Below are 24,848 nucleotides of genomic sequence, written 5' to 3'. Positions count from 1 at the left end.
TGTGTGGGCATGCACAGCTGGAGCAATATGAAAAATAAATAAAAAGATATTTCTAATCGAATAGCCAGAGTTGGTAAAAGTGGCTTCACCTGCTCTGCTGAGAGGTTTGTGAAGTGATGTTCCCCTGTGGCAACAGACACGCACCCATCCTTTCCATCATCTGTATGGCTTCATGCATTTCCTTTGAAATACAATTCCTTTATGTCAGCTCTATCTTTATCAATCAGGGTTGCACGATAAAGTGCAAACACTGAGATGATAAAGAGAATTTAGATTGTGGCTAGCACTGATGCCCACTGGCTGATCCTGAACTGTTGTGTAGGAGCCTGTGGGAGGATGTAGGGAGGTGTCCCTGCAACAGCATAGATGGACTATCAGATTGCACCAGGCATGAGAATAACTGTATGTACAGAATGTATCCAACCCTCAGGCACATATCCATATGTTTGGATGCTGGTGGGTGTTTTTTAAAGTTACTGTTTTAAAGATATCCACACAGGTGGCTAGCAAGCATTTGTTAGATGGCACAGCATGAATGTTGAAGCAATCTGACTGCTCGTGGGTGAGAAATAAAAGGAGAAGCAGTGCTGGGTGTCCAGGCTTTTCTGGATAATGGTTATTCGCCTTAAGAAAGAAAGGACTATTTTTTTTTCCAGTTAGCTTTGGGAGAATGCAGAGGGCTGACAGCAGCCTCTTGTTTCAGAGAAAACAAAAACCCCATCAGGCAGAGGCACTTTAGAAAAAAAAATCCTGTTTTGGTTATGTGACTTTTTTTTTTTAATGATAATGCCCCTGGGTGCAAAGTAGATTTCTTTTAGTCCTTCAAGGAAAAAAAAAAAGAGAGCTCCATGTATGCATGGGGGAAGGCAGTGTTTCAGTTTTGAGGTGGGTTAATTTTATTATTTTTGATAATGGAAGCATAGGCTAAGGCCAGAATGTGCCACTGTAGAGCAACTCTGTGATGAGCCACAGGCTCACCATAGAGGCACAGTCCTGCACCACTTCCTGACAGGATGATGAGAGTTTTCCCCTGTGTCCAGCCAGCTTCTCTGGGTTTGCTTTCTTCCCTCCATGTCACACTCAAGGGAGCATCCTCTCCAGGAGGACAGGTTTGTTGTACGGGCAATCACTTAGAGCACAGCAGATGTTCCTGGGCAGGTCCAGAAGCAGCCGAAAGGATAAAGAAGCCACTTTCAATCCACAGCTGTCTCTAGGCCTAAGTTTGCTCAATGCAGAGAAAGCAATAAACACTAAATGAAGCTAGGTCACCAACTGTAAAGGAGGTTTCCCAGGGAGATATTGTTATGAGGAACCTTTTCTTCTAAAGCAGTAAGAGCAGCTACTAAACTGAAGGAGACACATCCTTGATTTCCGAACAGTTGCTGAGAATAAAAGGACTGTCAGAAAAAACCTCAACCTAATTAATTCTCCACCTCTTATCCAGAAGCTCCTGAATCCATGTAGAAAACAGAATTTCTTTAGGCCATCCCACGGCTTCTCCAACGTCTCCAGCATGAATACTCTCATCACAACTTTTTGTGGCTTCTACAAGATTTGTACCAGTGCTCACTGAGGAAAGCAATCCCAAAGTGGATTTGCTGGCTCATTAGCTGCAAGTCTGTAAGGACATGAGTGACATATGAGAGAAGTTAATTAAAAGAGCTGTTGTTGTGAGGATGGAATGAATGCTGGTGGTCATACAGGGTGGGAGTAGGACTCAGGTAGTATTCATATTGAGTTATAGCTGGGATTTATAGATGCCTGAGCCAAGTAGCAGCAGAACCACCCATATGCTGATGAAGCTGTGCAAAGAGAACAGGATCAAGACTTTGACTCAAAACGCCAACATGAATCCCTCACCAAGCTGACCTGCACCAAGCACATCTGTGTATTGTGAAGGGAGAGCTGTGGAGACCCTAATATTTTAACCTGAAGCTCTTTGTAAGTGGGTCTGGCCAGCACTTGTCTGTACAGGCAGCAACTGTCTTTCACAGTTTGCTTCAAATATAATTGAAACTCAAGGAAAATTAGAACAGCCACACTGATACTATCAAACTGACTGCAAAAAAGGTTAAAATACAGCAAAAAAAAAAAAAAAAATCACAAACACCTGTCTTTCTGTTGGAAAGCTGTGGCACTCCATGGGAAATCTTGGAAATGACGGAGTGATGCTCCAGGTCCTTTGTCTGTCAACTCTTCATGGCTGCTGTCCGCACCCCGCATAGACTGTGCGAGCCAAAGACGGTGCCCCTTGGGGCAACTCTCTTATTTCCTAACTTACCCCCTCAGGCTATTAAACTGTAGCGTATGTGGGTGGGCTTTAAAAATCCTTACTGAAACCACACCTTATGCAAGCACACACACACGTTCCCCTGCGCGCATCATGGACCGTGCACCATTTTTCTGTCCTTTGTTTTTGGTCATTTTGGGAATACCTTTCCTTGTGGGCTCTGGCTCATTCTATTCTTTTGCCATCTCTGAGCGATGTTTACTCTGCATTATGCTGAGAAGCCCCTTAAATCTTCACATGCCCCCTCATGTGCGCATGCAGACAGTCCGGCATTATCCAACTCCGTGGTGAGGATGTTCACATCTCTTCTCATTAGCGATGTGCAATGTAAAAGGCTTGCCTTGAGTTTCTTGAAGACGGCAGTAATGAAGCTCTGAAGAAATAGTCAGGGGAACGGAGCTAATTAAAATGCAGCAGGGTGTAGAAGTAAAGGTAGCAGCAGCTCACTATGCCATGTCTCTGGCAATCAGCAGTCCCTAGTTTACCCACACTAATTGACAGGAGACGCAGTGCTACTGAGTGTGCACACAGCCAGCGTTAATGGAGTCAGCACACGCTGCTCTTCCTGCCTGACTTGTCTCATTATCGACCTTGAACTGGCAAAGGTCAGTTGATGGTGCTGCTTTCATCAAGATGACAGGTGTCTGAAGATCTTCTCTTTGTAGTATAATAATTTGGCAGTTGTCTTATCCTGTACGTGAATTAGTGATCTGATCCTGAAGAGATGATGGATAAAAAAGACTGGCTTACTGTGGTGAGAAGCTAGGCTGTTGTGTGCTTAAAAAAATAACAGGTACCAAAAGTCCTGGAGGAAGGAAACAAAAGTATATTGCATAATTCCCCTTGGAGAAGAGAGTGCCTGAAGAAGCAAACAGGCAAATTTTCACACGTGGAAATGCAGTCAGTCCACTGTTAAAAATCAGCAGCTTGTTTGAGCTGATGATGAGCACCAGGTGCACTGCTGGCACTCGGCAAATATATAATAATAATAATAACAATAGCTGGGGCACCTGACACCTGCAGTAAGCCGTGAGTGACAGTGTTCTTGGGGAGATGTCTCATCTGAAGGCAACGTTTTCTCCAGGAGATGCATCATTATAACATGCTGCACCTGGGCTGCATCTCATGTGCCTTCCTTTTTTTATTTTATTACAGATGGTCTCAGCAAAGACACTGAAGACTAACAGAAATGCTTCTGCCATCTTCCCCTTCAAATCTACAAAACCAGCATTTTTGAGCATTTTTAATGAAAACCAATGCTTTGGTTTTCTGAGAGATGGTCTGCAGACTCCTGTGTTCTGTAGCTGCTCTGGTTAGAAGGTTGCTGAAGCCTGAGCTTGCATCTCCTTTCCTCTCCCACCGTCAATAGTGCAAGGTGTGTGTAAAAGTGCCGTGTGCTGCCACAGCTTTTAGCCACTTGCTTTTGGGTACAAATGGGGTAAATCAGGGCTTAGACATGGGAGGAGTCTATATCCCCCAGTAGAGCAGACAGAAAAGTGCTCCTTGCTGAAGAGCTGAGGGGAAATCTTTGTGGCAAATGACTTGTTGGCAGCACCAGACTGCATTTTTCTTGGCTGAGATAGGGAGGATGAAAGTCAGTGTGAGCCCAGATACCCAAAGCAGCACCTGCAAAGAGACTCCTTCAAAGAGGTTCCTGCTCCCTCATCTCCACGTTGGGGCTTTAGCCCTACTTGCTGACTCATGGGCAGCTCTCTTGCCCAGTCCTGCTCTGGCTCCACTGAGGCAGTGGGAGGTGCTGGTCCCCAACCTGCTGGGCATTTCTTGAGGAAGATTACAGAATCATAGAAAGGCCATGGGCAGGTCCACCTTCCACTAGACCAGGTTGCTCAAATCACCATTCAGCCTGGCCCTTGAACACTTGCAGGGATGGGGCATCCACAGGTATTCTGGGCCACCTGTGCCAATGCCTCATCATCCTCACAGTAAAGAATTTCTTCCTAATATCTAATCTAAACCTACCCCCTTTCAGTTTGAAGCCATTCCCCCTTTTCCTATCACTACATGCCCTTGTAAAGAGACTCTCTCCTTCTTTTTTGCAGGGTCCTTCAGGTACTGCAAGATCACAGTTCACCCTGGAGCCTTCTCTTTTCCAGGCTGAATAAACCCAATTCTCTGAGCCTTTCCTCACAGGAGAGGTGCTCCATCCTTCTGATCATCTTGGTGTCACTCACCTGGACTCGCTCCAATAGGTCCATGTCCTTCCTGTGCTGGGGGCCCCAGAGCTGGGTGTAGCACTGCAAGTGCAGCAGGAGTAGAGAAGCAGAATCCCCTCCCTTGCCCTGATGGCCATGCTGCTTTGGATGCAGCCCAGGATATGATTGGCTTTTGGGGTTATTGCAACCCTCACCAGAGCTGGGGAGAGGAGAGTAAACCAAACAGAGTTTCTTTTTTCTTTACCTGCAGTTTCCCAGAATATTTTTAAAATATCCTTCTCTGATAGTGAATTCTCTTTGCTAGTATAATTACCAGAACACTTCTTCATTTATCTGTAATTATAGGAAATGGAAGTATTGTCTGGGGAGCAAAATACTCTGTAACTGGAAAACAATTTATAGCAGCTCTCTTTTTAAAGATGTGTGAAAATAAAATGCTGGGCAATGTGACGTCTGTATGGCTGCAGTCCAGCTATAGAAGCAGAAGACCAGGAGATTTTTACCAGGGCAAGCCTGAGGGCACCAATGGAATCATTCTTTAAATAGAAAAATGTTTTTGTTATTGAGCCTTCCCAGTCTGACAGGTTTTTTCAGCTGCCTCTGTGGTGACTGTCAAGGATATGGGATGCTGCTGGTCTGTATCTTCCCAGTACCTGCACTGGTGCTGCAACACCTCCCCATCCCCTGTTCCCACACACACACACTGTTCCCTGGCATTCAGAGGGGCTGTTTGCACTGCCCTCAGCACTACATCTACTCTACCATGTCAGATTGCACTCTCCTTTGGGGACATGAGAGCAAAGCTCCACCTTTGTGCCAGGTTGTGAAAGCAATTGTTAAATAAATGTTAAATGAAAAAAAAAGTGTTGCCTAAGTGCACACTGAGATCAATAAAATATGCAAGAATGGACTCCTGCTGTTCAGGGCTGCAGCAGTGTCTAACCTAGAGCAGGGAGTCCTGGAGGAACGCGTCGGGGCTGCTGTAAGCGACAGCTGATAGGAATCCTACATTAATGCAACAGGTAGGGCTTACATGTTTGCACCCAGAGGTCTCATGTTCAGGTGCCAGCTATGAGGGTACCCTCAGGAGGCCTCTGTCTGAAAAGGCAGTGAGAAAGGAAAGAAGTAGCAATAAAGAAAATTCTAGGTTTTATGCCTGGGTTAAGTCCTTCCAGCAACAGGTCATTTCTTGTTCTGCAGAAGAGGCTCTATCCCATTTTTTTCCCCAGCAAGGAGATAATCAATTATAGATGAGGTGAAAAATAAAGGTAGTGATCATTTTTCTTCTGCTGGGTAAAGAGAGATGCTTCCATCGAAACCAAAGACAAATGAGATGGATTCAAGAATCATTTCTTCTTATAATGAAAAGCTCAGCTTATGCTGCTGAAACCAATAACAACACGGTGGGACAAGAGTTTCTCTCTTCTACCAATGGAAAGGGAGCACTAACATGCATATGGGAAATATAACATGAAAACCATGACAAATATATTGTGTTTGCCTGTTGGATCAACCTTGGTTCCTGCTATCTCCCCGGTTCTCTCTTTCATTACAGAAAATAAAAAAGAAAAAACTAATAATAAACAATAATAAAAAAAAATAAGTACAGGTAAAAGCATCACACAAGTATTATAGCTGCTTCCTTGTCATATTTATTGGGAAGAATCTACTAGGTCCCAAACCTAGATACTCTGTGAATGGCAGTTTGCATGTTCCAGAATTAAGGCACCACCAGAAATTTCTAAGGATGAAAGTATTTGATTTAAAGCAAAGGAATCTGGGAATATTTGTGGCTCACAGGAGTCTTCGTGTTAAGAACATTTGTGGCAGTGATTTGGAATCTGAAGTGTTTTGTCCCTGTCCTTCCTCTGTGTATGTGCTGGGAGGGAAGTCAGGACTGAAAAGCAAAGTGACCTCTGATACGACAGCTTTCCTAAAGGGTGTTGGGAGAGGTCCTCTGAGAGATCTGGTGCTGGTGTATCTTGAGGAAGGAGGAACAGGACCCATGAACACTAAAGCAATTTGTGCAAAAGGAACTGGAGTTTTTGGGACACAAAAATGCAGCAGCTCTCCCACTAAGGTCAGGTGTTTTGAGTGATGCTCCCACTTTCATCAGCAGTTAAGGCTTTTTGTGCCAGTGCTCTCTTAGTGCCAGTTTACACAATATCAATGAAGTGTTTCACTCTGAAAGCCTGTCACTTCTATCTCACAGCTACTCTGCTGTGGTCAGATGTGATCTGCCACTACCATGATATTAATGGCATTAATAACTCTTAACATCCAGGAAATTACATTTGTCCCGGTGCACTGCCTTGGGATGTGAATCAAACTCTGTCTTTAGAACCCTTCACAAAACCCGTTATCCCTTCTCCAGAAGTATGATTCTTTTTTCAGCTCTTTCTGAGACTCTTCCCAAGAAGATCTGGAGTGCCTATTTTATTTTGCACTCATTTGGAGCAGCATGGAAGCCTGTCTGAATTTTCACACTGTCCTTCAAAGGAAGCGGCTGTGTCTTCACACTCTTCTGTTAGGAAAGAAATTCTCTCTTGCCTTTTAGTCATAGCCTGAAAACTCCTGTATCTCAATAATTTGATTCATATCATTTTTGATTCCACAACTGGAAATACCTAAGTCCTGAAAAACAATTTATTTTCTAATCTGGAAAGAGCTTAGAAGAAAATGTGCTGAGAGAAGGACAATGAGTACCATTCTTATATCTTGTTTGTTTTGTGTCAAGTCTTCTATTAATCATCATCAACATAGCATAGCAGAAATGTTTACTACAGCAGAAGACTACGAATTTAGTGGAAAGTGTCTTCTAAAATTTTATGCCTCCCTTTACTCTAAGGTTTTTGTCTGACAGGCACATTCTCTATCACATTGCTATGTCATAGGAAGGCCAAGAAACGTATAAGGAAAAAAAATATATAAATAAAAAGGAGACAGATGAAGCAACGTGCAATACTCTTCAGTGGTGCTTGTGCTGTTTGGATCTGTGCATAGGTCCAGGAGCATCATTGCTGGTGGCCTGGTGAGCGAGTGCTCAGCAGTTAGAGGGGAAATTTACGGCAGAGCCATGATGAAGACCAGGCTGCAGCAGGGGACTTGGTGAGGAAACACCACTGATGTTTTCCCTAAGTGGGTTGTTTTTTTGGTCATCCCTTACACTTAACCAGAGAGAGGGGATATGTTGATGTTAGAAGAGAATGGATTTGCCTGACTCAGTGCAAACCTGAATTCACAAGATGCCAACACAGCTTTGCAAATCCAAATACTTCAGGCATTCTTATCTTCAGATAAGAGTTAGAAGAAGACTTTCTTTTTTTCTGTTTGTCCACTGCTGCCTAAAAGCTAATACCAAGAATGTAATTTTAGCAATTGATTTTTTTATCATTCCTGCACATATGCTTTTTTGTGGTCTGGATTTTCTTCTGCACTTCCCATTTTCATGGGTTTTGGTCTGTTATATAATGGCATGATCAAGCTAAGGAAAAAGGCAATGTTTCTTTGCTGTGTGCTGCATTTGAATAAAATTAAGGTCATGGCAGAAAAGCAGATGAGACCTAGAGAACACATAGATCATCTGAAAATCTTGGGAGAAGTTATCACTGCAAATATTTGCAACATGAAATGTCATGGAATATTTTTATATGGCTGGCTTATTTGTCTTCCAGATTCCAGATTTCTGGTTCTTGTGTCTAGCCTTTGCGCTCATGTCAAAACTGTCTTTGCTTTGGATATGTATAGTGATCCATTTGGCTGACCCAAAGCCAAATGAAGTCAACAGGGCTATGTATTTCCATTAATTTTAATCTGTAAAAGGCTATATTTATATCATATTCAGCAGTTTGGAACCTGATCTTCTGTATTTGCAATGCAAAAAAAGTGCTTTTGTGCCTATATCCCATTTATTCTTCAAGAAACTCCTTTAGTTGTATTAGTGTTTGGGGAAAAAAAATAAAAGGAGCTATCTGCCCTTTGGTGTAACATATCTTTTATGAGAAGATCACTGCTACACCTGGATGTCAAGAAAACTATGGGCATATTTTCTGTGATAGAAGCTTAAAGATATAGAAATAAGCATTAAAACTGAACTGACTGGACTAGTCAGCTACAAGAAGTGTCAATAATTTTCTCCAGCTTGGCCCAATCTTTCAGATCCAAAGAGGATCACTGAGTTTCAAAATAAGACAGTTTTTGAGTTTGCCCCGTTCTTCCCGTGCTTGCTGCTGGAAATAAATGCAGAAGGATAGAAATAGTGGGAGGGGAAAAGACACCTCTGGGAAGCACTCACTTTGCATACATTGGCAAAGTATGAAGTGACAGGAAAATGTAAGATTAAATCCTGGGGGATTTGCACCCCTAATCTATTTAAATTACAGAAGAATACTCAGACTTTAAGGGAGCTCATTGTGTCTCAGCCTATGAATTTCTCATGTTCCCACTGCTACCAATAATCACATGTGCAGACAGTAGCTTTATTATGACTACAGTCTGATGCTCAGTTCATATCTGGGCTTCGTCGTTCATTTGCAAAATAGCAGCCTGAGGCATCCTCCATGCGTTACTGTAAGATGCTTGAAACGAGTACCCTTTTTTCCATTCAAGCAGGAAAGCAGGCAGAGAGGAGGAGAAGATATGGGATGAGATGTTCAGTTTCTCTCCACTTCCTGGTGGGAAACATTTGTAGTTAGAAGTTTGGCTCTTTCCCCTATTTCTTAGAAGGGGAGCTACCAGGAAGGGAAAGAAGAGACACTTATTCCGTCTGGTCTATGTCCTATGAAAATGTGTGACTGGATTAACTCTTCCTGATTACAGTCAAAGCAGAAATACAGGTGCTTTCCTTTCTAACCAGTCAGACTGGCCACAGTTCCTACAGAAATACATCTTCTGCCTTGTTATAAGGGAAATTAATCACAAAACACAGTAACAAATATTACAGAGATAGCTCAAAGTAGCCCTTATTAACAAGGCTACCTATTCCAAAATGGCAATTTCTTTGTCATTGTGGCAGACACCACATGGCTGCTCCTTCTAACAAAGCCAACATCATGGCTTGACCTTTTGGACCATGCTGGCCTAGCAAGTCTAGGTACACCCTCAGCAGCTATGGTGTGACCTTACCTCTGTGGGTTTTAGCATGTGCCTGCTTAGACTTTCACATCTTTGTGTCCATAAGGGGTTTTCTTAGAGCAACCCAGTGGAAAACAAGTCATGTCACAAGATTTCATTTCTTGAAGCTCTTTGTGAAATCGGTGAGAACTGAAGATAGATTTGTGCCTCCAAAATCCAGTCATAAAGAAGCTGCTATTTAGCACCCAGTTCTGCTGTCCTGATCCTTATGTTATCTTCCTTTGCTAAGCCTTCTCATTAATTCCTGAGAGCCTAGTCTAATGTGCACTCAGTGCAAGAAATGATGGTAGAGCTAACGTTAAAGAGAAGAGGATTGCAAATGAAGGAGTAAGAGAGACAGGGATAGAAAAATAGAGAAGAAATTGAGTTTTGCTGTGGGCATTGGTGCAGTCTGTCTATTGCAGTGAAGAAAACCCGTGAATCTCACCACTGTGCTTAGGCAAGACCTCAGAGACGAACAGTAACTCTTTACTGGGGGTGGCTGTGAGGAGAACAACCCTTCCCATTTAATCTTTATTATCTGTATGGGATGTTTTGGGCAGAGAAGCCAAAGAGAACAGGTTTTTCTGGTATTGCTTCTGTGCCCAGGTGAAGGGTAACCCAGGTATTCCAGGCAGATTGGATGTGTGTGGGACTGAACTTTGAGCTCTTTGTCTCCTGCTTGCCTGACCTCCCTGAGCTGTGAAGGCTTCTTGTCTCTGATCTCTCAGGATCCTTGCTGAAAGCTGCTTCTTCTTCTGCTGCTGAAGCACCACCACACAGAGGGATCATCAAGACATGTCCTGAGGCGAGTGAGGTATTGCTGGGTAAGGCCTTGGATTTCAACCTCATTCCTGTGTTATGAATGCAACTTATTTTCTGCAGAAGATTTTGGAAAGTAGATCAGACTGTTCTTTAAAAAGAACTATTACAAGGCTAAAATAATTCCAGCAAAGAAGATTGTAACATCACTCAGTGAAAAGGGATCCTTACCAGACTCTCAATTACAACCTGCAGCTTCACTAAAAGCAATGGAGCAGTGTAGGCTTAAGCAACGAACAGTGCTGTCCATTTAACTTCTGAGGCTGGCAGGAGCTGAGGCAAAGATATACAGTTGTTGATATAAAGTGTCAAAGATTTGGATTAGAGCCCTTGCTTTTTTTTTTTTTCCACTGGGATGCTCGGGAAGCTGGTCATGACTTTCCTATGCTCAGTGATAGTTCACTCGAAAAACACCAAAGATCCAGCCAATGTCAGAGCAGCTGTGAGCTGCATGGAGCCAGGCAGAAATTCTGCCCCTTTATCTTAACCTTTATCCATTTGGGGACTTTCCTCTTTGAAGAGGAATATCTTGCTATTCCACTTGCTATATGCTGATAAAGCTATGAATTGACTCGTTTGCTTTGAATTTTCAACAGTTCTGTTCTTTTAAAGATCATCTTTCTTCTTTCCCTTCTGCTCCCGCTTCCTCCAAAGTCCTCTAGCCATGATGAAATAGCATTGGGCATGACCCAGGGAGAAAGGAGCAGTGTTGAAGTGCGTGTGCTTTGTGGCTTTCCTGTCCTTTCATTTGGCATTGAACTATCCATGCAAGGGAATTAAAATGATGTGGACCTTTTTTTTTTCCTCCTCAAAGTTTCCGTTCCTGAACTCCACATAACAGCTTTAGGTTTTTGCTGGAATAATCTCCCTCAGGACAAAGCCTATGGGCCGTGTAAGACCGAGCGTTGCAGAACTGCAGCATGCATTGAAAATCATCCTAGCACACACTTGGGGGCAGTTGTGTTTTTCTGTGATTCAGTCAAGCAGCTCTCTAAACTACAAATCATTATATTTGATTCTAATGGCTAGCAGGATGGCTAACATGACAATTTGGGTGATAGTTACCTCTTGTGTCCCCCTGTGGAAGCTGGATAGTTACCATCCCTGTGTACCTGCAAGAGCAACTGCCTATGCTTTTTTCCCTGTGATGCTCACAAACTGCTGTCAGAGACAGGGGAAACAAGTTCACTGTAAAAGCAAAATATGTATACAGTTTGAGTGTGGTGAAAGTGCTTATGGTTTCGTACAAGCTGAAAACAATATCAGCCCATGACTTAGAATGAATTCTAATACAAAGTATGTATGTTTGCTAACAGCAAACCCTGAAAGCCATCAAAGGAAAAAAAAATAAAGGATCAAAAGAAACTCAAAAGAGGCAAAGAGAGCAAAATTTGGCTCACTGTACTCCACTAGCCCCACTCTTGCTGCCACTAGCCTTGCTGCCACTAGCCTTGCTGCCTTGGCAGGGCAGTGCTGGGAGCTGCTGTCTGACAGGGTACCTCTGGCTGCCCCCTCTTTCTGGGCATGGTGGCAGCCTGCTGGGTGCTGGTTTTCTCAGTGTTCTGCCCTCCTGAGTGGTGGTAATGGAAGGAAACTTTATGGAGAGAGGCTGGCTTTAGGCAAGAGCTGATCCAGGCTGCCTGCTTGCCTGCCACCACATCAGCTGGTGCTTTGTGCGGAGAAGAGCTACCCCGGGTGTGGTAGGAAATATCCTGCAGGCTGTTTCTATGTTAAATCACATCTCCTCCTACTTTTTTGAATTCAGCAGAGGGGCAGGGGTTATAAACTAGCAAAAAGCATTGGCCCCTTGTGTGTGTGCCTAGTCTGCTCAAGTTAATTCATTTTTTGGCTCATTACATTTTCTGCCCCATTGCTAATTGCCTCTTGGGCTCTACTCATTGCCAGGGTTTTCTGACCATCAAAACATTACTAAACAAATGAACTAAATAAAATAAGCCTTCTTTAAGAGCCTTCCCCCAGCCCTCCCCTTGTGTTAATATTCCAACGGCGCCCAACAGGTAGGCGTCTGCACTCATGTTATCTGTATTAATTAGACTGTAATACCCTTGGCACAAGACAAGGACAGGGAGGCAAGAGAGTCTCTCCTGCAGCTCTCTGATAATTTATACCAACTGAAAGCCTGCTGCAATGTCTTTCTCTAGTGCCACATGTACCAATAGTGATGCATAAATAAGATTAATTTCTATTAGGTGTTTTCCCTTCCTTCCAACTAATTAGTCCCTTCTCCACAATATCTAAGCCCCACACAGTATTTAATGAGCATTCTGCAGCAACTTCCTGAGGCAGAAGTACTTTTATCCCCAGACAGATTGACTGGGTCACCCATGGCCATAGAAGTTTCTGGTACAGTGAAACATGAACTTCAACTTTCCCAAGGTCTAGATTAGCGCTCAAACCACTGAACTCTCCTGCCTAGCAACTACCTCTAGTAGTTGCTTACTGCTACCTGACTTTTCAGCTGTCAGGTTTTATACCTGAAGGATTTGGACATGTTCAGCAGAAGATACAAGTATGCAATCTGTCCTTTGTATTGGGTTTCCCATCTTTGCTGCATCAGCATTTCTTAAAATTAGAGGCAACAGGAGGGTAAACATGACTGACTCGAGGGATAAGCTTGCCATGTTTTTCATTATGGCTGATTATTAATATAATCAGTTTAGTAGCAAAAGTACTACAGTGAATTACTTAACCTTGGGCCTTGCTTGACCAGGCTCTGAAGGATCTTCATCCCGTGTTCATGTTGCTGTAACAGCGGGGCAGGTTTCATTAAGCAGCCAGTAATACTACAGTAATAAAAGAAACACCAAATGTGGGTTTGTTCATTAGTGCCTGAATCCATGTTGTCTGCCAAGGGCTGCATCCTACACTGATAAGCATCTTCTCTTAGCAAGATAGCTTAGCAACAGGGGTTGGCCCGTCTGCTCACCTCTCTCCCCTCCTCACACTCACCCCAGTGGCCTGTCTCCTGCAGCCCTTGCCGAGCTATATCCCTCTTCCTCAGCAGCAGGAGCAGCTGGTAGCCTCAGGCGCCCCTTTGGCAACACCCATCTTGTGCCTCTTGTGGTGCAAAGGAGAAGGTGGCACCTACACCCTGGATCACACTTTTTGAAGCACCTGCTGCTGTGCATCCAGAGTGGGAGTGAGGGATGGTGCTGGGGCCCTGTTGTCCCAAGAGCTGAGGATAGGTGGGCAGTCTTCAGCAGGAGGGCAGTATACTAGAGCCAAGGAGCCCCTGAGACTCTGCACGAGAGACCCAAGGTTTAGCCTTCGACGTGGTTTTCTTCAGAGCAGGGCTTTGTGTCGCCGCTGTATTGTTAACATTGTGTTTTGAGCCACTTCGGGAACTTGCGCAGTTGCCAAGGTCTTTGCTTTACCACATTCTTTTGGTTAATAGAAATATTTAGCTGAAGCATGAAGGCATTGTATTTCCAAAAGGAAAACACACAGAAAAAGGTCCGATCTTTTTTTTTTTCTTTGGGCCTGATTGTCTCTGCTTGTTTATGGCTGCCACTAATTTGCTCGTTTGCTTGCTGGAAAATAGCTAATTAAAACCCACTTCAGCTAACAAGCTGACTGGGACCATGCAAATGTCACTCTCTGCTGTCTGCTATTTTCGTTTATACTTTACATTATTAGTGTTGTTTTTCCTCCCTCCATAGTAATAAACGCGAGGATAGATTTAGTACCCTCTTCACAGGTGTGTGCTTGTACATCAGCACATCATCCCGAGAAAAGTGCTGCTGTTTTACTGCACTTCAGTACTTTGAGTGTTATTACCCCTGACAGTTAATGGTTTCAGACTACACTGCTTGTTAGCACTAGATTCTGAACAGCTTCATCTATCTTTTTGTTTTTACACTGACTGGTCACATTAAGTATATGTGTCTGAGCTATTAGTCCCGTCTGTTCATTGCATGCATTTCATTTGCTGCGTTTTTTCGCTAAAATTAGTATGTATTGTCATCCATATACTTCAACACATCGACTTTTGTTATAATTATGCTGTCATCATTTTGCTTCCACACACTTGCTAATTTATTGTAGCTAAATTAGACCTAATATTAGCAATTTTGCAGCTGTTCCCATAGACCACGCTCAGCCATATATTTGTACATTGTTTGGTAATTGGATTTGAGGGCTCAGGAACGGACGATGGCACTCTTTAGAAACAAGGGAAAGATTTGAGGAAATGGGAGGAAAATAAAAAACACAAGCCCCAGAAGAGGCTTCAGGGGTAAATTTCCAGAGCCTAGCTTAAAAGGTTTTCACAAGGCCAAACAAATCAGAGAGTTAGTGTAGCAGATCACAAAGTGTCCAAATGGCATGTCGCATTCAGGCAGGGGATTAGTAATTCACCCCAAATATGCTTTCTATTTTAACGAAGACTGGACCATGAAAAATCCTTGGGGACTTATGGAGGGTCTTGGGAAAAAGCGGTTTTTACTGTAGTATATTAGAAATCTCCAGGAAAGGTTCTCTGCATCAGGGTAGGCGGCTCTCAGATGATTTCTTGGAATTGAACCACGGGCAAAGAAGGAGGAGGAAAAGTGGTTTTGTTTTGGAATGTGAGCTCTCCATCCCTGAGTTTTGACACCCACCTCGTGCTGCTTATCCAGGCCCACTTCAGATATCAATACAAGCAGAGAATAAAAGGGAAAATTGAAAAATAACACCACCACCAACAAAAAAAGAGTGCAAATGGGGAAAGCAGAATAGAGCTGTACAGCTCTTACTTATCCTTTCTGGGCATGAGTTATTTTATTGCCAAAGGGGGTACAACTCTGGCAAAAGAAGTTATGAGTGCCCAGCTGAATCCTACACGGTCTTTTTGTAAGTAAGTTTCTGACATGATAGAAAACAAAACTGTGAGGGAGACTGTTCAGACTGTTGTAGAATCAGTTGAATTCCCAGTCCCGCAGAAGATGTAGATGAAACTTAATCACTGAAGAGCCTACCCTTAACCAAAATGGAAATAAATCCTGTCTGCTCACGATTCATCCACCTGCTTAATAAGAATATTATAGCAAGATGCAGTGCTGCTGGCAGATGCACATGCAAGTTTAAAAATAAGACAGTGAAATTAACAACAAAAAAGAGAAGGGTATTTGATCAGCTCTCATCTATAACACAGAGTTCTTTCCAACTCACTACAAGCTGTTGTAGCAGGCTGCATTCTGCTCTGCTTCTCCCTTGGCCAGAGCTTAATTTTTGTTTGGAGAAGAATAGAGCAAAATGACCTGCCAGAAAGTAAGACAGAATAGGCCAAGTCATGTAAGAATCCAGGCCCTACAAATGTCTTGTGCAGGAAAGGAAAGTGAAGGCAAAAAGCCAGGCCATTTAACATATTTTTAAATGATTTAAACTCATACAAAATATTTAAAATAACCAACCCAATTTAAAACAACTCACTTCCCCCAAAAGCCCAATCATTAATAACCAAATGATTGCCAGATTATATTCTCTTGTACTGGCAAAGCCTTCATTATGCTTTCTTTCTTCCCAAGTGCCAGGAAAATATATAGATAGATCTTGCAGAAGCCTGCACAGTTACTGGATACAGTGATGGAGGAGTTGGTCTCTCGGCAGGTGTTTCCAGTAGATGCTGTGACCATGATCAGCATATCCTGTCTGGAACAGGGAAGTATCTGCTTCACTCATTTGCTCTGCTTTGGGTTTCTTTGGGGTTCATTTTTTTTTGTTTTTTTCATGGAAAACTTTCCTCTAGCCAGTCATCTCCTAGACTCCTTGACTCAGGCACCCAACTAGGTCAACTTGTTATTTGTGTTTATTGTCAGCACATGTTACAGGTCGCTGGTTCTGGTGTTGTTTCTCACTTTTATTTTCACTCTGTGTGAGATTGTCTCTCAAGTGGAGGTAGACAATTGCAGTGATTCTCAGTTACGATGAATATTGCTGAGCAGAGTAGAAACATGCATGCAAAGAGCACTTGCAGCAGCAAATGGATATAATATATTGTATCATATCATACATTTCAAGGCGAGCATAAAAAGAGGGAGCTTGCACATACTCTTTTTATTTTTACTACTTTACTGTACCATGTTTTCTATCAAGCTGCTAAAGACCTACTAAAAGGGTACAAAATGAAGCCATTAGCAGAAACTTGTTTAAGATCTACATACACATATGTGCTCTTCAGGTAGCTGGCTGGGCAGTGCTGTGAGGCTCTTACTTGGACGCTGGAGCAATAAATGTCATGTCAGGGGCCAACTGTCTGTAATCACAGTTAGCAGGTTGAACAGACTTGTGAAAATATTTTCTTTATGTGAAGGGAGACACTGCACACTTTGCCACAGCAGAAGTTGCTAAACCTAATGTAATATGACAAGTCCTTTGGCAGCAGAAGCCACATTTAATAGACATGCTGCCTGTGAAATGAGAAAGAAACAAAAGCAGTTTTTCTGCAGGAATTTCACCTCCTCTGTTTTGCAGTATCTCTCACCTTGTCCTGCTCCCACACCTTTTATTTCCTGGGTGACATTGGCCATGCGTCATGGTCTCCTTCCACATCACTCCCAGCCATCTTCTCCTTCAGGTGCTCTGGGACCTGGCCTTTCCCACAGCCCAGCTAGCAACGCCGACCTTGTGTTTAGAAATCCAGCTTGTGAGGTGTGCCTTGCTCTGCTGGGAGGAACACTGGGCATGGAGGGGGATCTGTCACAGCCCAGCAGCTCTCCAGGGCTGCAGCAGAAAGGAACCCCTGTCACCCCACAAAGCACCACGAGCAGGGTACAAGTCCCACATGCCACTGTCAGTGACAGACTCACGTTGCAAAGTGTCTGCAGCACCTTGTGCAGCTGATGGTGAGATTCAAGAAGCTTTAGGGCATTTCCCTGAGGCAGTCAGGAGTCTGTCTGTCCTCTTGCTTGGCCAGTGGCATCAAGTTAAAAGTGAACCAATAACTGCTTGTCTTGTGCAAACAAGAGTGGTGTGCATATGCACCCTCTGATGATTTCCAGGCTCACCCTCCATTGCCCTGTCTGCTGGAATGCTGCTGGAGTTGGACCTCTCTGCAGATGTGTGAGAGTGTTTTGCACTCACTTTGCACTGATGTAAATGATTACATGAGGTGTGAGGCAGTGGAGAATCAGGCTCCCGAGGGCTTCTTACAGGGTGGCAAATAATTAATGATGGTGTGCAATACAAATGCAATAGCAGGAACAGTGAAATCAAGGCTTTTTCTTGCCAGGCATTTGTCTGTCACTTGAGCAACAAACCGCCGGCATAAAAAGGATATTCCCATGCAAAGGCTTCCAGCATCACCCAGAGTAGTTTCTGCAGTGGCTTTCCACAGAATCCAAAGTCAATCTTTTCAGCCAGCACATCTTCAATACTGAGACATGTTTAAGGAAGGGATAAAAGGAGCCAATCAAGAAATGGGGTTCTGAGACTTCTCCTTCCTAAGAATTATTGGCAAGCTTTATGACAACTGGCAGCAATTCTTGAGGGCCTATAGAGAAGTACAGTGTTAGTCCACCTGCCATCCACTTTGGGTTTTTAACTCTGCAGGACTTCTCTTCCCCTGGCCAAGATGCTTTTTCTCAAAGTGGGCAGATACAGGGGCTCACAGTAATTTTCTGATCTTTTTCCATTGAATGACCAAGGCTGAGATCTTAAAGAAAAATGACAAAAAAGCCATGAATAAGTGAAACATTTTACAGTTACTGCACCCTTTCACGGTTCTTTTGGCTTCTTAGTAAGATGATGCCATTAGGAGCATAGGAGCAAAGCATGCCTGAGGGTCTGTAAAGGGAGGGAAGTCAAGGAATACCCTGCAGCAGGATGGCAGGCCCACATTTCTTATTCTTGACTCATTCCCCAGCACGTTGGTCCACACAAAAGGATGTAGTAGCAGTGATTGGAAAAGCAAGCATAGCATCCCTTGAATTGCAGAACATTTCCAAGTTGCCCTGAATGTGACTGGTAGACAAGCTGATTTAGTGGTGAGGCTGTACATGCTGCTTTTCTTTGAAGGTGTAGCAGGGAAAAGCAAGGAACCAGTTAGAAGAGACTCCAGGCACAAACATTATAGATGAGAAAATGAACAGATTTGTACTTGAGGTAATAGTGTTTTACTTAAGAGAATGATTTAAGCATACTAAGGAATAAAATTGTAAGAGACGTACATGTTCCCTCAAGTTTTACCAGAGGTCAGCCTTTGCTGTCTGTTTTGAAATAAGTCTACCTTTCTGGCTTCTGCTTTTCCTCCAAGAGTTCATCAGACTTTCAGGTTCATTTCATGTAGGATCACAGCATACTGGTCCCCCACAGCCCTGCACCTATGCCAACATCTGCGGAGCTCATTTGAAGGCTAGCGGTCTACGGAGTCTGAGACTGGCACAGGTGGGTGTCAAGGTCTCCCCAGTACAAGCTGAAGTCAGGAAATACTGGAAGAAATAAGTGAGTTCGAGCTGATTCATATTTCAATCACATCAACTTGCTTCATAGCATTATTTTCACCATCATGGCCTCTTAAGCAGCATTTAAGCCTGGCCTCTTAGCCACAGCTGCATGTTGGAAATGCCATTTTCCAAGTCGCTTTGAATGTACATATAGATTTACAGCCTCTGCTGCAGAGGAAGTATTTTTTGCTGACCCTGCTTTGCTTCTTAAACCTCAAGTGGATCCTGAAAATGTTTCATGTGCTGCACTGGCTAAACCAGTAGCACTAATGTTGCCATCCTATATTTTAGAGAGCTGTAACTGTACTGTTTTTACCATAGGACTGATATTAATTTTGGATCTAAATTCAGTACATAAATGTATAACAAATTGTTCAGTGATATTAGGGCAGTAACTTTTTTTTTTCCCTGAACAAACTACCCAAATGACTGAACCAGTGTAGTTAATTAGAATCGATCTCACTTTTTAGCACCAGGAAGTGCATAATGGAAGATAAGATTGATTGTAACATTGGATCACTTCATTTAAAGACTGCTAATAGGCTAAAATGACAGAACCAATCTAAAATTATAATTTCAGAATCAATATAATTTTTATAACGTTGTCAAATCTAAAAAATTAATCTAAATTTATGCTGTGAAACTAGCAAATCCTTCCTAGCTATTATAATGAAATGAACCAACATTTTGTTATATTACTTCTTTAAATAGAAAAAAGGCTTCTTTATTGGCATGGCATTTCAGCAAGCTAGATAACCAAGTTTTCATTTTGGGAGGTATCTGCTCATTTCCTGCTTAGGGCAAGAGTAGAACCTTACCGTACCTCTTTCCATCGTGGACCCATTTTTCCACATTATTAAACCACCACAAAAATGAGAAAGCAGGCTTCTTTTCAGAGGAAGAAATCAGGACTGGGAGGAGAGTAGCACTTCATGAGGGAATTCAAGTTTTCTAGCAAAGCTGTAGTGGAAGCATGTGCCTATTAGTTCACTGTTCCTATCCCTACACCCTCAGAAGAAATATAGAGTCATCTTCTCCAGAAGAAAGAAGGGGACTGTGGTGGTGGCTTGAAGAAAAATATTTTCCTTTCCATACAAATTTATTCTGTGTGTAAGGCCTGATGGAAAAACACAATACCAATTTTGATAATACCAAGGATTTTGGTTTGTTCTGCCCCTACAGAAGCCAAAAAAAGCTACAACATGGCTTCAGAGCACATTGATGTTTCTTTGGATGTCAAGTGTTCAGGTTGATATCTTTTTATTTTTCCCAGTAATAAATTTTCTGCAGAACTGGCAATGACTCATTTGCTTTAGGTTTATAAATGCTCTTGTGGTCTGAGCCATAATGACATTGAGTGGGCAGAAGTCGTCCCCAGGTGCTTCCAGCTGCAGAGCTCACCCACGCTGGGGATCACTCCTTTCACTTGACTTCCTCTGCAGCAGCAGATGTCTCAGGAGCTTTAGCAGCCACATGATAAAGCAGCCCTGGCCACCACAGACGAGGGCTATTTGTACCCTTGAGCCCCTCCTGGAGCTCGTTGTGTTCCTCCTATGGAGAACTGGAAGTACTACTTGGGAATATCAGAGCTACTGCTCTCCAATAACCTGTGACTAATGAGTTTAATCAGACTCAGGGTAGTGCCTCACTGTCTTTGATTTCTGTTTGCTTTTTGACTGATGTTGATGTGGTTGGCAATAGCTTTATATTCAACTCTTTGCACTGTGCTGCCCTGGGATGAGGCTGTTCTATCCAGCAGTGATATCCCTATATAGCCTTCTTCCTTCTCAGAGTAAAGGCCAAGCTAAGGACAGTGCTTCCTTCTGAAAGCACAAATGCTGTTGAACTTTTCCCAGTGCTGGCTGTCATCACTCAAGACTCCACAGGTGTGAGGGCCATGGTCTCACTGAAATCAGGGGAGCCGTGGTGTAGATGCTGATCAGGCCAGGACTGTGATTTGACAGCTCTGCCTTTAGCAGAGGGAATTAGGATGTGTCCAGAGAAGTTGGTTGGAATACCACCATCCCTATTTCTCCAAAGAAGCTGCAAAAAGGGACTAAGCCTGGAAAAGTAGGGCAGGGCATCCTTGCGGACAAGGCATTTCCCTCGCTTCTGCGCACAAAAGCTGAGGCGACGTGCAGGCAAACCCCATCCTGACTTCCTTTTGCAGCAATGGGAGGCAAGGCTGTGTGTCGGAGTGGGACCTGCACACAGGAGCTGACCCTGGGATGGCAGTAATTATTGCAGGAAAGAGCAAGAGAACACATGTATGGAGACCCCAAAGAGCACTTTGGAGAGCTTTGTGTTTTTGGAGGTTTAATGTATTATAATCTGATTCGGCACAAGCCAGTCTGGGAATAAAAGAGAACTGCAGAAAGACTAATGATTTGAGGCGCAGGGGGAAGTGGAAAGAAAACAGCACTTTTATGTGCATTTTTTCCCTTTTATGCAAGATCTGAGTGGGGCCAGGCAGAGAGAGCAAAAAGCTTCTGTGAGTTAACACAAAAGTGGAACAGTACTTTAAAGAGAGACTTTATTTGCTCCTTAGAGTCTTCTTTTGATTTTTAATATCTCTGAGACTTGTCAGGGAGAAAACAGAAAAAGACATTAGATTCTGGGTCTTGAGCAAAGCTCAGGGACTTGAGACTTCCACAAAATGAAAGAAATTACATCCTGGAAAAGTTAATGACCTTACCCTAAGTGCTGCGCTACGTCAAACAGAAGCAAGCTGGTCCATCCGCTGTGGAATTCTCTTGCACTGGCTGGAGAAGTGCTTTAGGCTGATCTCATCATACCCCCAAATTTCCAGATGAACAGTTTTGGCTGGATTGAGGATAGGGAGTTGGGGAGAAGCCTGGCACCATACCAGAGCTGCTGCCTCCATTAACTCCAGCAGGCAGGAGCTGTCCCAGTGGTAAGAACACACAGATTACATTGGCTTTCCTAAACCCGCTTCCATACTGCCTGCTTGGGGCCACACTCTGCATTCACCAGTCTCTGTGTCCATACTCTGTTAGGGAAAGATGAAAGTCCTGAAGCTGCTTGAGCTTGTGAGCCAAGAAACCATGCTTGGTTTTCACTCAAGGTCAACTTGATTTTGTTATTTGGGTCTGGTTTAGCTGCACAAAAGAAATAATTTCAGTTTCATTGAGTATCTGTCTGCTTTCTGAGAGTTTCATACATTTGTGACACTTGCCTGCCTGCCTATCATTTCAACCAGAAGAAAATAATGCTAACAGTAAAGATGACATAAAAAATAGAGCCTGAGGTAAATTTTGCCAAAAGCCAATTAGAGACTTGAAAAACAGTTGTGTTTTTCAGTCCAGCTTATCAAATTGAGCTTCTGGTGGTTCCAAAAGAGTGTAGAGACTGAAGTGACTATGAAACATCCAGCAGATGCAGCCAGAGAGATCGCAACTAGCTGGGACTGTCCGCTGGGAAAGCATCAAGGTCTGCAGGAAGCCCAGAGAGCTCAGTGGCTGCAATGGGACATAAAGAAAATGTCTGTCTCTTTGTGAAGTGAGTCTGACATGGAGGGATCTGCCAGTCTTGGTCAGCATCACACGTTTGTTTGAAAGCAGACAGTGACCACTGCAGAATATTTAGAGGGCATCTATTTTCTGAACCAAATGGAGTTTTCCAGTGATGGCTTCATGGAGAATAAGCTTCAGTACACCAGCCTAGGGACTGCAAAAATGTTGGCATAGGCCTTGATTTGACTCAAGCATGGGAAAACTTGGGTTTTCATAATCATGCGTGGAATTCATTTGTGATAAAACATAAAAGCAGCTTTCTAGGTTAAAAGTCACTAAAGCAAGTTGTGAATTTGTCCATATTTATTGCCCGATTTAGGATAAGGAAGTGACTGCCATGAAAGGAATGCACAGGGAATATGTTGGGAGGGTTAGATATTTTTAAGCCATTGGTTTCTGCTGAGTGTAAGGCCTATGGACACTACTGAATCCACAGGACTGCCACCATTTGTCCCAGCAAGGACTCCCACACATATCCTGTTTTCCACATTTCTGCAAGAACATCTGTTTGTGGTTCCTCCAACAGATTCTGAAAATAAAAAAGTTGCTCATGATGGGACTTTCCATCATGACCTAAAAACTGTGATTGTCCATTCTGGGAGAAGACTGAGTGGCTTTGACCATGCAGAGAACTTTGATGTATCTGTTTAAACTTACCTTTCTGAGAGTGGAAACTGGGGTAAAGATGAGGGAGAAATGGCCCCTTGCTAATAGTGAAAGAAAAATAAAGACTTTTGAGATATCAGGAAAAGTAGGCCATCTACTCCAGCAGATCCACCAGAGGGAGAAAATATGAAAGATGATGGTCTTCTCCAGCCCACCCAACCTGCTACTAGTGGGATTTGGACTCCTTCTCATGCCCTGCTGCTCACTCACAGAGGTGTATTTTAAGAATACCAAGAAATTAAGCCAAAGTTTAAACCGCTCGTTGTTAATTTTTTTTTTCCTGAAGAAATGTCCATGTTTTCCTTTCAAATACGAGTATATATGCATGGGAAGAAGAGAGCAGGTTTGTCAGCTGTCGTCAGAAGACAGCAGCAGTCCTCCTCCTTCTTTGTGCTAACGCATCAACTCTAGATAGGAATGACGCAGGGTTAAAAAGCATCATAATCCCAAAGTTCTTACAGTGTACAGTTGATGTAACCAACACTTCTCTGTTGCATCTGTAGAAGATAAGGGTTTGCTCTCTAGACAGCCCAGTTCTGAGGAAAAACCCCCCACACTTCAAGCTCCTGCATTCAGCAAGGAGTCCTCAAGCACTGGACCCTCCAGTCTGACTGCCAGACTGAACATTACTGGCAAGGTAAGAGCTGGCCCCCAGCCCATGCATCTGGATCAGGGGTTCTCAACATCTGCTTTACATCTGTCCTCTGCTGCAGGAGAAATGGTTTCAGGATGCCCCTAAACAAGCAAGAGTGCTCATGGCCAGAAGTTTTCTCTTACATAGTGTTTAATTTGTGGGAAAATATACTTTTAAAAAGTTAAACCTCCTGCATATATGTATGTTTTATTTTCAACTTCTTATCCAAACTGGAAAAAGAGCTTCTTTCACCCTGAATAATAGCTTGGGGTGTTCACTAGAAGTAGCGATGTAAGTCTCACTCTTACAGGTTGGAAATATGTGTTTGAAGCACCAAGTGTCTGGTTATTCTCAAGCAGATATTCCCCCCACCCCACTTTTTCTGTGCATCCTAGATAACAGTCCTCCAATTCGGAATATTTTTAAATGGTAGGAGAGTCTCTAGTTGTCACACATGAAAGCTTTTACAAGGTGTGGGTTCTGCTGTGGAAGAAGAACCCCATCTTTTTTCCGTTTTTGTTTTTTTTTTTTTTTTTTTCTTTTTTAATCTCAACAGGTGTTTTTGGGGATGGCTAAGCTGCTCTCCCACAGCTCCTGTTTTGATAGTTTGAAATCTATTTGTAATCTTCAAAGTGATAACATGTTTCCCGAGGGCCTTCATTAACCGTAAGAACACAAAAAGTGGCTGGACATGAAGGTCAAGTGTATTCCCTCTGGAAGAGAAACATATTTTTAACAGTACCAGTGACTAGTTGAGACCTTCACTGGTACAGATGACTTTCCTAAATCTTGATATTGTCTGTCACAGGCTAAGCACCTAGCAGGAAGATATACTGTAGTCAATCTGATGTGAGCATAATAATGCAAAAACTCTCTGTTCTGTAACACCCAGAAGATGCAATCAGAGATCTCTGCACCCCCCAGCCTTGCCTTTGGGGAGGCGAGATCCATCTGCATGCATACCTGGCAGGAAAAGGCAGAGGTGCTCTGCTGATGTCCTGCACTGATGACCTGTGCACGTGGGGTGTACCTGAGGCTGTGGGGCCACGTTTGCACGGCCTCCTGTGCATCAGCTGGGCTCTGTGCTGGCATGCACACCAAGGAGCAGCACAGCAGCTGTGCTCTGCAGCTCTAGGTCATCAAACACCCACCTTAAAATCTACACAACGATGCAAG

The 24,848-nt window shown here is 43.3% G+C and overlaps 1 long non-coding RNA gene across 1 annotated transcript in view; it reads left to right on the top strand.

The window, feature by feature from the left end:
* Positions 1-10,144: 10,144 nt before the first annotated feature.
* Positions 10,145-24,848, top strand: part of LOC121674628 — a 112,543-nt gene continuing 97,839 nt past the window's right edge. Inside the window, exon 1 of the long non-coding RNA XR_006019732.1 lies at positions 10,145-10,403. This is a non-coding gene — a long non-coding RNA (uncharacterized LOC121674628). The remainder of the gene's footprint in view (positions 10,404-24,848) is intronic.

The sequence above is a fragment of the Corvus kubaryi genome, unplaced genomic scaffold (assembly GCF_017639235.1).
Source record: "Corvus kubaryi isolate FWS band 111438036 unplaced genomic scaffold, C.kubaryi_AGA036_p1.0 69, whole genome shotgun sequence".
Lineage (NCBI taxonomy): Eukaryota > Metazoa > Chordata > Aves > Passeriformes > Corvidae > Corvus > Corvus kubaryi.
This window is presented reverse-complemented; position numbering and strand designations above follow the sequence as displayed.